Source organism: Varroa destructor, unplaced genomic scaffold, assembly GCF_002443255.2.
Source record: "Varroa destructor unplaced genomic scaffold, Vdes_3.0 BEIS01000006.1, whole genome shotgun sequence".
Lineage (NCBI taxonomy): Eukaryota > Metazoa > Arthropoda > Arachnida > Mesostigmata > Varroidae > Varroa > Varroa destructor.
This window is the reverse complement of record NW_019211459.1, coordinates 8252317-8266005: the sequence shown is the minus strand read 5'-3', so window position 1 is coordinate 8266005 and position 13689 is coordinate 8252317. Positions and strand designations below refer to the sequence as shown.

Sequence of the window (13689 nt, the reverse complement as noted above, 5' to 3'; positions counted from 1 at the left end):
CGACGTCGCCGACATTTCATCGTTGTTCGTAGGACATCTGTGTACATCCACAAGCACGGGCACTGCTCAACCGAAAACCTCGAACGTTCCTATTGCCGCTAGTTAGTTGTAGGCAGTTTTACTCTGGCAAAAAATAAATGCTGATAAACGAATTGCTTACGTCTCAGCTACTTATTAGAAAAATGACTGCTATATTCGAACTAACAGAGGGGGGAAGGCGAACTTCATCCGCCGACCAAGTCCACATAAGTAAACTCAAGGTATCGATTTCCATTATCATTTCACGATACATCAGCTCGACAGATGGACCTTTTCCACAGATCCGACGCGACGAGAAAATCACCCGCGCATTGTTTCGCTAAACAGAGACTTCCCTGTTGATGGGCACTGCTCGTACCCTAACACGCGCGCGACGTTACCCCATAGAGCGAAACCAGTGCGTATTCCTATTTCTTGGCGATATGTTCAGTGGGTGAGCAATGCGAAAATCTTTCATTGTCATGCCGAGATTAGAATGCTGACAGACGCTGCTTGCCACTGTTGCTACGATGGTTTGACTCTTCTGTGAAATTCTCTGTTTGACTAAATGTTCGTAAAGGCCCTGAGCAACGTCAGATTATCGTTGCCGGATTTCCAGAACTGGTCTGTAACAATATACGATGAGGAACCAGTTGTTTTCCATATGTGTTCCGCTGCAACGCCTTCAGCTAGTTACTTTAACCTACAACAGAAGATGCAAAGCCAATTCGCACATTGTTGGATAATGCTTGCGAAGCAGCCCTTATCTCAGGGTGGTCGGCGGGAGTATTGAAGCCGCTAATGTCAGTACCAACGTTTACGTCGGTCCCACTTGTCCAGATTTGTTGCCGCTGATGTAGCAGCATCAGCAGCTACGTTGTCGCTCTAGACCTTCATTTGTCGGTTGATTCATTCGATCACTCAGGGTTCGAGGACGGCAGTGCCATCTGTTTGCCGTTCCGCTTGCTCGTACGGAAGCGGTCCTAGTTGTCGACCACGAGAACTAAAGAGCAAAGGGATGCTCTGCGTGCAGCGGCGGCGGCGAATGTCACTGTTATCATTTCCTGTAGTTGTGCGTTCTGACTAATGGTCAGTTCCTGCTAGGGAGGGACACCTGACCAGTTGCCCCTAGTAGCCAGCAGAAGATTCATTCCCACTGTCAGCACAACGGCAGCAGCACGAAACAACACTGACGGTCATAGTTGCACACAGTTATGGGCACTGCACGCTGCACGACGGCGTAGCGTACATCAGCACGACAACGAAATCGACGATGACGACTGGAACGCGATACATACACCGCTAAGAAGGGACTAACGATTGTTCGATTACTGTTGCCTCTCCTAGGAACTCGGCTAGAGCGTTCAATGTTGCCGCTAGAAAATACCATGAACTAGCGCGCGCCGCCGGATTAGCGCGTGTCGGACCACGCATAGCGCGTAGGAACCGATTCTGGCTGTGAAGTGGCTGGTGCCGATCCTGCCTGTGCTGTCGCTATGGCTGCGGCGGTGGCATCGATGGCAATGACAGCATCTACTACGTCAATAGCACAAGTGGATGGCAAGTGTACTACAAGTATATATGGTCGTGATAGAGGCAGCAGCAGCGTCAAACAGCCAGCTTACGAGCGACTGGCCAAGCTGTTTGTCTGTGTTGAATGTCCACAACGGTGCGCGACTCACCCAACCATTACAGCTGATAACGCTTCGTAGGCAAGAAAGAGGTTTCTCCGCTCCGCCCAAGGCACGCAGGCTGGCTGGATGCCTAGCCGCCCCATAAACGAAGCATTATGGTGCTGCTCTTGTCTCTCATACGAGAAGATACCATGTCGTCGCAGACTTCACAGCGACACGTCGACTATCGAATCACTGTTACTGGCCGTCGCAGAGTAGAACTAGTTTATCACTGATTCGGTGCCGCTTATGATGTCCGTCTCCTGTCGGCTATATCAGTAACTAACCGGTCGCCTTACCATAGGTGAACATCAACTTTTGTTACTTTACAGTCACAGTCAGGACCATGCGCAGCGGATGTGGCAATTTATAGGGTCCGTTCGAAGAATCCGGTACGACAACCTCGTTCTCACACACATACACGAAATTCTATTAACCTCTACGGTTAGCTTCTTCGGTTTAGCCTTCAGCGCCTGACGGAGATGTCTTTGTCGCCACAACAACAGACGGCTTATGACAAAATCTTCATAACTGCAGTTGTCGCCGTCGCTTTTATCGGGCGACATTTTCGTTCTACTGACGGCGAACCGTGTAACTACGTGGATATTCCAGCTGCATCTCATTTCATTCCAGGAGGCTTTACTCCCCTTTTTCCGTTAACTCCATCTTCCTTTTTTAATCAATTCGAGCACCTAATCACACAGAAACGCACAGATGCGCGAAAACACGCCCAGTCTAGTTTCTTAGATGCTGGAACATACGCATACAAAAAAGGCAAATAGGAGATATGGCGACGATGCAGCGTAAGCAGCAGGTGGAGGGTGGCACAATGTAACATTCGCTTCGCGGCAGAATTTTCGCGGTGGGACCATTGCCCCATATTCTATTCGGCTAGCAAGCCGGGGCTTCTCCTAGGATTAGCTATATCTAGGCGCGTCCTGTTGTGTCGCCTAAACGTCGCACGTCAAACTGTTCGATGGCGGCAGACAAACAACAACGACTAACATTAACCAGACGGGTCGAAGAGCATAATTTGAGCTGAACGTCACGAAGACAGCAAAAATTGCAACCGGCTGACCGGAAGACTGAAGCAATCGCCATCGATTAAATACCCTGACAACATTAGGCGTCCATATTAGGGTCATTAGTGTTGCATTTTTTTTCGTTTCCCGTTGCCGCCATTTGGATTATCTTGGCTTATCATCGGCTGAATCAAGACACAGGAACTGGCCACAGTATATATTTCCTCGATATATGAATGAGTGTTAATATATCATCTGTATTAACAACTGTCGCAACCGACGTTGTTGAGGCAGCTGTTGGACGCTACGCTTAAAACCACACATTCACTGATTGGAAGCGGCAACATTCAGAGCTATTTCGCCTTTTGCATGGTACATGCAGAAGCGACATACTGTTGTGCGCAGTCACGCATGCACATGCAGAAATAAAAAACTATGCAATAATGTGTTGCAGTTAAAGCTGTTAAAGCCGAAGATACTCAGGACATATCGATTTGTTGAACGGTGCTTCCTGGCTCGTACTTACTGTCCGCACAATGTAATGCGATTAGCACTACCGAGACCTCCACAATCCCATCTGTTTTTCGTAGCGTCGTGGACATGGCCTGCAGGTGGGCTGCGTAGTTTCTACGTCAAGCCATGTGGCGACTCTTTAGATCCGTGGCTGTTGTTTCTCTCGGTGCCCCATAGACGACGCAAACGGGAACATAACTAATAGTCTACAAGTATATAATTGCCCAAGAATAAGCGGAATGGTGATGATTTACAACAGTCAATGGGAGTTGATGAGAGTCGGTACGGTGGAATATAGCATAGGTGATGCTGGTTGGCTTACAAGCTTCTTTTAGCAGGAATAACTAACGAGTAGTTGAAAATTTCAACTTTCCCATAATGCACACGCTTTCACAACGCGTACGAACGGGTGTAGGAAGTAGCGGAATCTCTTGGATTTTTTTAGGAGCTCAACGAAAAGAGATGCAGATTTCTGTTGTCTGATGCCAAGCAAGGCCGCCAACAACTGCACCATTATTAAGATATTTTGCATACTGAACAATAATTGCGTAAGTGTTTAGTAAGTAGATTAATATCAAGCTACCTAACCCAATTGCAATCTTAGGTCCGTGACAATCGTCTGGTAACAGTATGCTTATAGGAAAAATATAAGGATCTTTTTTTATTTTATATTGCTATATATATATATATATATATATATATATTACTACAATTTACTAGAACGATTCGATACAAGCAGGTAAAGGGTGCGAGCGAGATTTCACCAAACGGCAACAAGGTCTCCCCACTTATGCTGCGTTTAAACAGCCGTAGCAACAATAGCAACAGCGAAGCTGGCAGCCTTAATTGCACTACCTTTGTTGCAGCTGCAAACTGTGCCGCCGTCAATCAAACGGTTACCATAAGTCGCCGAACCATTCTTTTAGCGGCAACAACAAAGACAACGGTAAGCAACGCTTTCCTAAAATCCACTTGACGAATAGGCAACGCCAAATTACTACGGCCACGTGGAATAATAGATGCTACCTCTTCAAACATTTCCATGCAGCTTTCTTCCACCTACAGGACATCGCTACACAGGATCCGGCGCTATCGGAAACGTAATTGGGAATCCAGGTCATCACTAGCCTCTCCGTTTCATCAGCAGCAAACGCGGAATCACTAGCGGAGTATACAGAGGGTCAGTACGTAGAGGGGTATCGCTGCACGTACGTCTTCGAAAACTCCGCATTACTTTAATGGATGGGAACATAACAATAATAATAACAACAACAAAAACAGCGGCGGCAGTAGCAACTGAAGAAGGTTCTTTGTGCAACGTAGCAACGGCACCGATCCGCGGTCGTTACAAGGCAAGAGCAAAACAGCTACAAGGGAACGCTTTCCACGTTGTATAGACGGCAACACTATCGCTCGCTTGCACGCTAGCACGTACGCGCACACATTCATACATCGCGAATGGCTGTGGGAAACCATGGGGCATGATGGCGATACGATGTAGCAACTGTCATGCGCTTGACTCAGAGCCATTTGTAGCTTTTGCGCCGTCTAGCATCGTATCGTCCTTTAACCGACTGAGAAGTTGGGTAAACGACTGCGCAGGCACTATGGACATATTCGTATTTTCTTCTTTCACGCTCTGCCCTACACAGTAGATGTGAACTTAAGTGTAATTTGCACATTTTTCTACGAGGAAATTGTTTGCCTGGTATTAGTATGGTTCTTTAGCGATTGGAAGAAGGCTGATGGAAAAAAAACTATTATACATTGCTATATATTAAGCTCATGAGCGTAACGCCCGTCGGGAATATGTGTCTGCTTTTATTGTTTATTCTTGATTAATATTATTACTAAGTGAACTTGAATAGTTCGATAACTAAAAATGATGTTCTTCATCAAATAACTATATAAGAACCTTCATTTGTCCGAATTTTATGTCCGGCACTATTGTTAGGCATTCCGTCAGATGGATAACTCCCAATATGAAATGAAACGTGTTCATGGTCGGATTCAAATCCAAAATCACCACGTGTCCTTTAGGTTTGTCAGACGAACACGTTACCCGCTACGCCATTAGTAAGAGACGAAAATCCTTTGAAGAACTTTATTTTGCAACGTGGTTTTCAATGGCACCTTTATCGCTGGTGTGGTCCATCCGGAACACGGCGACTATTCCCTGCAATTTGACAGCTTGTTGACAGAGCAGTTACTTACCTGTCGTCCCATTTTACGCCCGCTTTTCTATCTTTTCACTCTGGCTGTCTGATTCGATCCTCCCTGTTTTTCAGGAGTCGCCCATTTATTGTCATGGACAAAAAAAAGCTAATGGAGAAGCATATAGATTGTTTGACGTCAGAGCGCTTTCGTCACGTTGTCACGAACGCTACAGCTAACGGCCCTCAAATAGCATTGTGGAGACGTTCGCTCGGATCTTTGTCTGAGTGTATGCGTATGTGCACCCGTTGATGTGTGCCCGTGATTGTTAGTCACTGTTTCTCGGGAGAACCGTCACATGTGTAATAATTGACGCAATTGAAATGACGCTGAAATAAACCAGCGGTATATCTCAACCTGTACTTATATCACACAAGCTCGGTATCATCTCATTGCTATAATTGGCTGATAATTATTATACATATAATACGCTTATGAGTCGTCGTCACGAATTCTATCATTGTCGTTCGAAACACATGGCGGAATAGGAGATATTCAGAGGAGCCTGAGACAGGCTGACAAAACGTGGTCCTCAGCTAAACAGAGGAGCATAGACATGCGACCGTCAGCAAACCTAAGTGCAACAAGTGCCCCCATCGCTCTAGGTAAACACTGACGAGCGAAACAGAAACACGTGCCCAGGTTGATGACGATCTTGGACTGCGACTGCGACCCTGCGCATGGGACTATGCTTTACGCACAGTAAACATATCGGGCGGCAGGACGTGCCATCCGGGTAACAAGACGTGGCTTCTGACTTAAGGATCCACACGTGGGGGTCCGAGGATATAACATAGTACTTCTCCACTTTTAATATTCTATGCACGTTCATAACAACTGCTTTTTTTTTTTTAACTGGGTCGGGTTGTCGTTATTGGAAACGAGCAGTTTGTTAATTCAGAGTAAATTTATCCCAGAAAAGCCCAAATGCAAATAATCTACACAACGAATACTATATTTATATAGTAAGCAAATTAGGACCTACATTATCAAAATAATAATCGAAATATTTGAAGATACAAAGACCTTGTCTGTGTATGATTACTCCGATAACTACGATAACCTGATGAGCATTAACGCCTACGAATGTTGGCGTTCGAAATTGTTCACCGGATCGGAAACTATTATTTAACTTAAATCTATACTAAATAAATCATTATGGCGTTCAGCGTATAGACGCCTTTTCGTACATACGGGTGGATCAAATGTGCCTTAGGGTGAGGTGTTCAGCTGGTACGGCAGGGGCGGTGCGATAACGCTTTAGTAATACGACAGTGAAAATGTCTGAAGAAAGCTAATTGTTGTTTTGGTTCATTCATGAAGTTGGTCTAATAACTTAACTGGCCAATTTGTTCCGGCTGTACAGGTTTACTTCCGGAAAGGTTACGTGTCGTGCTACATGTGCTACATAGATACAATCATGTGTGTATCCATAAATTTCACGTAGACCTGGCCCCCAGTGCGGCTTGACTTTGCTTACATCTTTTTTTTTTCGCTCATTGCATTTATTCTCGACTAAACAGTAAATGGACAATTTCCTGCCTTTCATCTATGAGAAACAGTTTTTGATATTACGATCATACAATAATTATATGCTTCCTTCACGGCGAAACAGCTTCATAAGAATATCCCCGCAATCGAAATGCATTATCGTTGTGTTTCATGGTAATTGCTTGCAAAATCACTCTGTCCCTGGCAATCACAGTATGATTGATACGTTTGGTAAGCTTCCGCCGTCGCAAAGCTACCCATCTGAAGGAAACTGATCTAGTAGCGTGCGAGTATTTTCGAATTCAGAAGAAAGTCTTTTAATTAAATATCTTGCCAACTTACTGAGGCAATTCCATCATCATCATCAAGCAACTGTCAGACTATCATCGAATCTTATCCTATCGGTTAGAGTCGGATAGAAAAAAGTTAAATATACGAGTGTCGTCCGCAAATCGATATAATACAGAAGCTATGAACCGCTAGAACCACGTGTTGTCGAGCTAAAGCCGAAGCCTGAACCGGTCGTAACATTTGCCTCAAAATGAGGCTTAACAGCCATAGTGAGTCGGTATGTCTGTCTGCGTAAGTAGGCGTTTGGGTATCTTTGAAGCTTAAAACACTAACATCTCTAAAGGTGTCTAGGTTAAACGATGTCCAGGTAGAAAGGAATTTAATAGCGAAGTAGCTTCGGACCGTCGTTCCAGAGGGAAACGTACGCGATCAATGCCTGACCCGCAGCGACAGATAGCGCATTCGATGTCCTTAGTTCATAGCTGCAGCGTATAGGACGCGTATCTGCACACGCAACGGTACGGACAACCCCAGCAGCAGTGGACGTAGGTACAAAACATTACGCATGTCAACAGGGACACCACAGGATAAGCTGTAGCGGAGTGTTGTTGAGTAGATGTTTTGATTTATGTGTTTTTCGTCTGCTATTGCAGCGCCGTCCGATGATACTGCGGTAAAAGTACTATAAAAATAGAACGCAACGCGTGCCTGGTTCTCTCTTTATGATTCTGTATATCGTATCACGAACTGTACAGCGAAATGACGATAGACACCGACGCATATGTACGTCTGAGTTCGGTTATAGGAATCAATGAACGAGTCTAACTGACGCATTTTCCTTTTCAAATATATGCATATTATATGTCAGATAGTAAGTAATACCCGCGTGTGGGAGCTGGGGGTTTAAAAGAGAAAAATTACGAATGCGGATGACCATCGGTAGGACGCGCATGACATCAAAAGCTGTACGAAAACATGCGAAGACTACTACCCCCAGACCTCATTTCGTACATCACAGAGAAGTAGGTCAGGATAATGATCGTTCAGTGAATGAACTGACTTAAATGATTAATTTGCTTGTTTATGAAATATCGCATCGTAACTATAACGAACGCCTATTCAAACCTCTTTACGTAAGGTACCCAATCATCGATTAATGAACATAGTTGCTACCCGGAAACAAACTATACAGAATGATACCTTTAAATAGGATTGCGTATGCAAGGTGCTTGCCCGAAAAGGTGCTTAAGAGATAGGTTTCAGTAGCAAGTAGCAGCTATACGTATATAAAAATACTTGGGGCAGATGGATTTCGCTAGAATGGATGGGGGCTAGAATTCGCTCGGAAGTCGCTCACCTAAAGACCTAGCTCTGTTCGAAGTTGTACTTTGATTTTCAGTACTTTAATGGTCGTGTTGTCGAGCGAATGAGCGGATCCATATGCTTGTATAGAATATTTGGCTGGTGTTTCGGGTTAACGCTTCGTACTAACGGTTCCCATAAACATCGACGTATGCTATAGAAAATAACCACGGATGCATTGCTGCCCCGCATATTTTTCGCCTCGTTCTGTCCTGAACCGCTTTCAGACCAGTGTAACTCTTGTGCAACGTGTTCTACAAACATGACAGCCGCCTTCAAATAAACAATTACTATAATGTGTGCTAATGATGTGAACTTGGAAAGTTCTATGATTTTTTTTATCTTAGCCGAACTGGCAGCGTCTGGCCGCTTATCTGTCTGCGCCACCCCAGACTCGTGGTGGACGTCGTACTCAAGCTTTACTATCAGTATCGTGTCTATATTATAATTGTTATTAGTGAGAAAGTAAACATCTGCAATCTAGCTATTTATAGTAGGCCTAGTCGGCCCAAGCTACTCTAACAAATATGCCAACGTCTGTTTTTGTTTAAACAGATATTGCTTGGTGAAAACGTTTATGCTGCTACGAACAAAAAATGAACATTAACATCGCGTTTATGAGACAACACCACATTAAAGGCTGGCATTGCATCCGAAACAAAGGTAAAAAGCTTACTTTATATAGCATTTGTGTGCCTAGTGCGATTTTCGCACTTTTACTGGATCCGATCATGGCCATACCATGGTAACAGCTGCCAGTTCAGCTGCCAGCCAACAGAACGCGCAGCTAGCAATATGTTTTGTGACGAAAGTCCTATTGTAGGGTAACACTGCAGGACTTGCTAGCGCAAATATCAAACAACGAATCTACAGGCAGTATGCATCATTCCAAAAAAGAGCAACAAAAACAGAATGTGGCCATTGCAATAGCTGGCTACCGCGGTTAGATGAAATCAAGCACCGTTGGAAATGGTCGCACAGATACTGCCAGTGATAACCATGATGATATGCCTGTGACCAGTATGCGTTCTGTAATGAAACTGGAAAATCAAACCTTAGACAAATCTCGAGACAAAGGCGGCAAATTCGGCTAAAGGCGGAACTTCGAAACTTAAAATGAATACAAGTCTTTTTTTCTTAATTTCACGTGACGACATGGCAATCTAACAACTCAACCAGACACGATGCAATACTTGAGGTAAGGACAGGTTTCTTTTTGAAATAGAAAATTATTTGTAGCCAAAAGGAAGGTAACAGTTCAACACTGTACAAGTGGTATTTTATTAGAAAATGATGGAAATTTCATTTCGATTCCACCGAACTCTTACGTCCATCAGTAGATTCCTTTGGTACCAACGGCGACCGGCTAGCGCTCTCGGTATCACAGTTCAGCCCCACTAGCCCCCGAAAGCTAGAACGGGCGTGAGACCTAAAAGTAATTTATTTGTAACGAATCCGGCTTCCTTGTAGTCGTCGCATCCTATTCCTTCAATGGGCTTCCGGAACGCTAGATAATATCACTTGCGCGCTGCTATATCAACATGGGTACGTTCGTTAGCAGTATTCCCGCCGCTTCATTGCGGTTTGTGCAGAGAAATCTTTCTACTATCATTAGTCCATCGTCCCACGCTGACGATCGCCAACCAAATGGCTCAGCAAACAGTGAATATTATAAAGAAACAGTCATACAACTACACGCCATCACTATTACAAGTACATCATATATACTATGCTTAATATACGAAAGGACGAGAATCAGTGTCGTAGACGCATTCAAGGCTGGAAGGCAACGAGCTGACACAGACGGCTCCCGCAACAGCGAACGTTTAAAGTGATTGGCGTTCGAAGACATAGTCGCATCGTATCAATACGATATGAACATAAAGTAGATGTTTATAGATAACACGAACGAGATGATTAAGTCCACCTATAAACGCCTGTAATGGAACGCATTGTTCGCAATGGCGTTCCTTACACAAGAGGTGCGTTGTTCGGAACGCTGCCAACTAGTTCGTAACGGTCGAAAATAATTAGCAAGATGGCGTTCTTATAGACATACGGTTCATCTAACGTCGCTCAAGGTACCTTAGGATCAGTAGGATTTATATCGTATCATAAAACGTTCGACATATCTGTCGAAATAGCTGTGAAAATCACAATATGTTTTCATAAGGCAAAACAATTTACAGTAACGAATGTAATAAAACGAGCATATTCTATGCAAAATTTTCGAGGTAAGTAATAGACAAATCATAAAAACATTTTTTTGTCTGTAACTGCTAGGGCGTTACCTTTGCAGCGGCCTTTGGCACGGTGCAAAGCAATCCTTAGTAAGTATCATATAAATTTAAGTATAATATCGCGAGTACAGAGTAATAACTCATGTTAGATGAGTGCTACACACCTAGATGCCATATGTCTGCCATATATAGGGAAAGAGAGACACAGAGCGAGGGACGGAGAGGAAGGAGGGGCTAGAGCGCGTCCAAAACGCTATCAAGAGCAGTGTTCGCTAGTGAAATCGTAAGATAATAGTGATCGATAATGAAGTAATTATCTCAATACCATTTTAAGATAAGGCTGTCATTTATTTTGGCGCCGGCACAGCTGATGCAGGGGGTCGGAGTCCAAAAATCCTATTTTTCAGCATCGTCTGTCACCAACTGAATGTCAGTCAAATACGGAGCAGCAGTCTTTCAACGACTACACGGCACGGCTTTTGGGTAAATAGTTTAGAGAGGGCAGGAACTACTGATACAGCTACCTGGCCCTTTCAAGACCCTCCAAATCGTTCTTATAGCAGCAACGAACTGTTGTAAACAGCAGAAATAAAACGAGGCTCTGAAAATTTGATCTCATAAGCGGAGAACTGAAGATTTAAAATCGCACAATACGAACGCACTACAACTTGGGCGTATTAGAAGCTACGAATGCCCAAACTACTCAATGTCTAGAAAGCTTTAGAGGCACAAAAAAAAATTATATAGAAATTGAAAGAATTACTTCCGTAGGTTAAATGGCACTGCTGTAATCAGAACTAATTAGATTAAGTGACAAATCTGACCCAGAATATTTGAAATTGAACAAAATTGAGCAGCTGCACAACGCTCTAGACCAAGCGTCGACCCGGAAAGGAAAATCTAGACCTCACTTGTCAAAAACAACTTGATTTAAGCCAGTTCTCGCACGCTCGTACTTCCGTCCACAAGGTGCGTCCATTGAAAGCTTCGTCATGCCATTGTTATTGTGTGTTATAGCATAAGTAATACAAATCAATAAATCTCAGGCAAGAGCTACTTGAAGTAAAGGGGGTCAACCTATTCGAATTACTATCCCTTCCGTACCGAATGATCGCGCTTTAATGATAAAATTTAACGGGAATGCAGATTAGGTCATCATCTATTTTATTTCCTCTTCTTCCCTATGTATCATATATATATATATATATATATATATATATATGTATGTACATATATATAGATATATATACTTTTGTTATTGAGCTATAGTACTGTTTGTAATAGTTTGTTTCTTTTTTCCGCTTGTTCGTCTGTTGCGTGTGAAAAATATTTAAATCGCCTCTTGCGGGTTGTATGTGGCCCGTTCGCTTTATATTTGATTGGCCGCTTCATCGTCCGGCATGAGCGTCGGTTGCACGTCGCTTGATCGGACGTCTGGTTGACGGGAAATCCGCTAGATAGCTGAACGTCTGGGGTGGTTAGGTCTCGTTTTATCATCTTGAAGGTGTCCGATCCTGTTGTTATTTTTGATGTTTTGACGCGGACCGCGTGCGTGTCACATGGAAATACATTTAATATTACGCCAGCTACAAAGAACCGCCGTTTTGGCGTAGACATTATGTTTATCGTTCTTCTGTCAAAGCGGGTTCTTGTCGGAGCTCGCAGTTGACCCACTTCAGGACACGCTGTGTGCACCTTTGTCGTCGGCTGTCTAATGTTCATAGCTCAATATACATCAAATGGATGTGAACATGTTAAAATAATTATTGAAGGAATGTACTGCATTCAATGAATTCTATTTGGCCCATAGCCAATTTAGTCGCCTCCAACCAGTCGACATTATATGCGGTTAAATTTAGTTAGTAATGTAGATTACGTGTTCTATTGCCACGAACTCGTACACAGGTTTGTTTGGCGCAACGAATCGCCGTTAGTATCATCGGATTTCACTGAAGGGGGTAGACACCCCCGCTCAAAATTACTTAAGAATAAGAAATTGCACTTATACGCGACTCATATGTTAATTGTAGATATCTACTTTGTTCGTGTCGCCGAACGTAATTATCTCTATACCGTAACTAACATATTTATAAGGGTTGTCTCCTACCTGCCTAAAGTGCGGATCATCACAATTAAAAACGTTAACGACTTTATATATACATATATAGAAAGTAGAAAATGGTAGCTCCCCAAGTGACGAACGCGGATTCGTCTCTCTGATGGTGTGGAGCCAGCGTAAAAGTCGCCGGGCAGATATACGGACGGAGTTGCTCTGCCATACCGGCTCAGTCTCGACAAAGCAAAACAGAAATCTATAATTCTGCTTCAACAAATTGTTCTCAGACAATACGTTATACTAATGTAGTGACTCGGTCCTGTATAACAAACTCCATGCAGCGACCCCGCAAGGGCAGCAGCGTCAGGATAACTCGCCCAGAGTGACCCCGTTATCACTTTCGTTGTCACCGCACCTAACGGCTATTACCGGTTTCTAATAGTACTCAAAGCTATTACCACTACCCCCAGCAATATCATCTCAAAGAGTAATTGTAGGTACAAAATGGGCAGATAGATAGAGCGCCAGTTACCCCATTAGACAATCCATGTTCAAGTTTTCCTCCTGGGGGACGATAGGCGAGCGGCGAACTAGGTCAGGCCGACTGGCCTCATCGCATGGCATTGTTCTGCTTTACGTAAAAGAAGTAAACAGCAACGTCGTCGCGGTGCGTCGTACTTGTGACAAACATCCGACTACTAACTGAAAAAGCAGATGCGAAGGAGACGCAGCAGCAGCATAGTACCATAGCGAGTGCCAATGGGCGAGACAGGTATCGAAGTGTTAAAATAGCCGTTGCTTTCTTTGCT

At 43.8% G+C, this 13689-nt stretch overlaps 1 protein-coding gene across 9 annotated transcripts in view; it reads right to left on the bottom strand.

Moving 5' to 3' along the window:
• The window catches only part of LOC111252244 (uncharacterized), a 132994-nt gene that overhangs the window by 34436 nt on the left and 84869 nt on the right, over positions 1-13689 (bottom strand). The window lies entirely within an intron of this gene.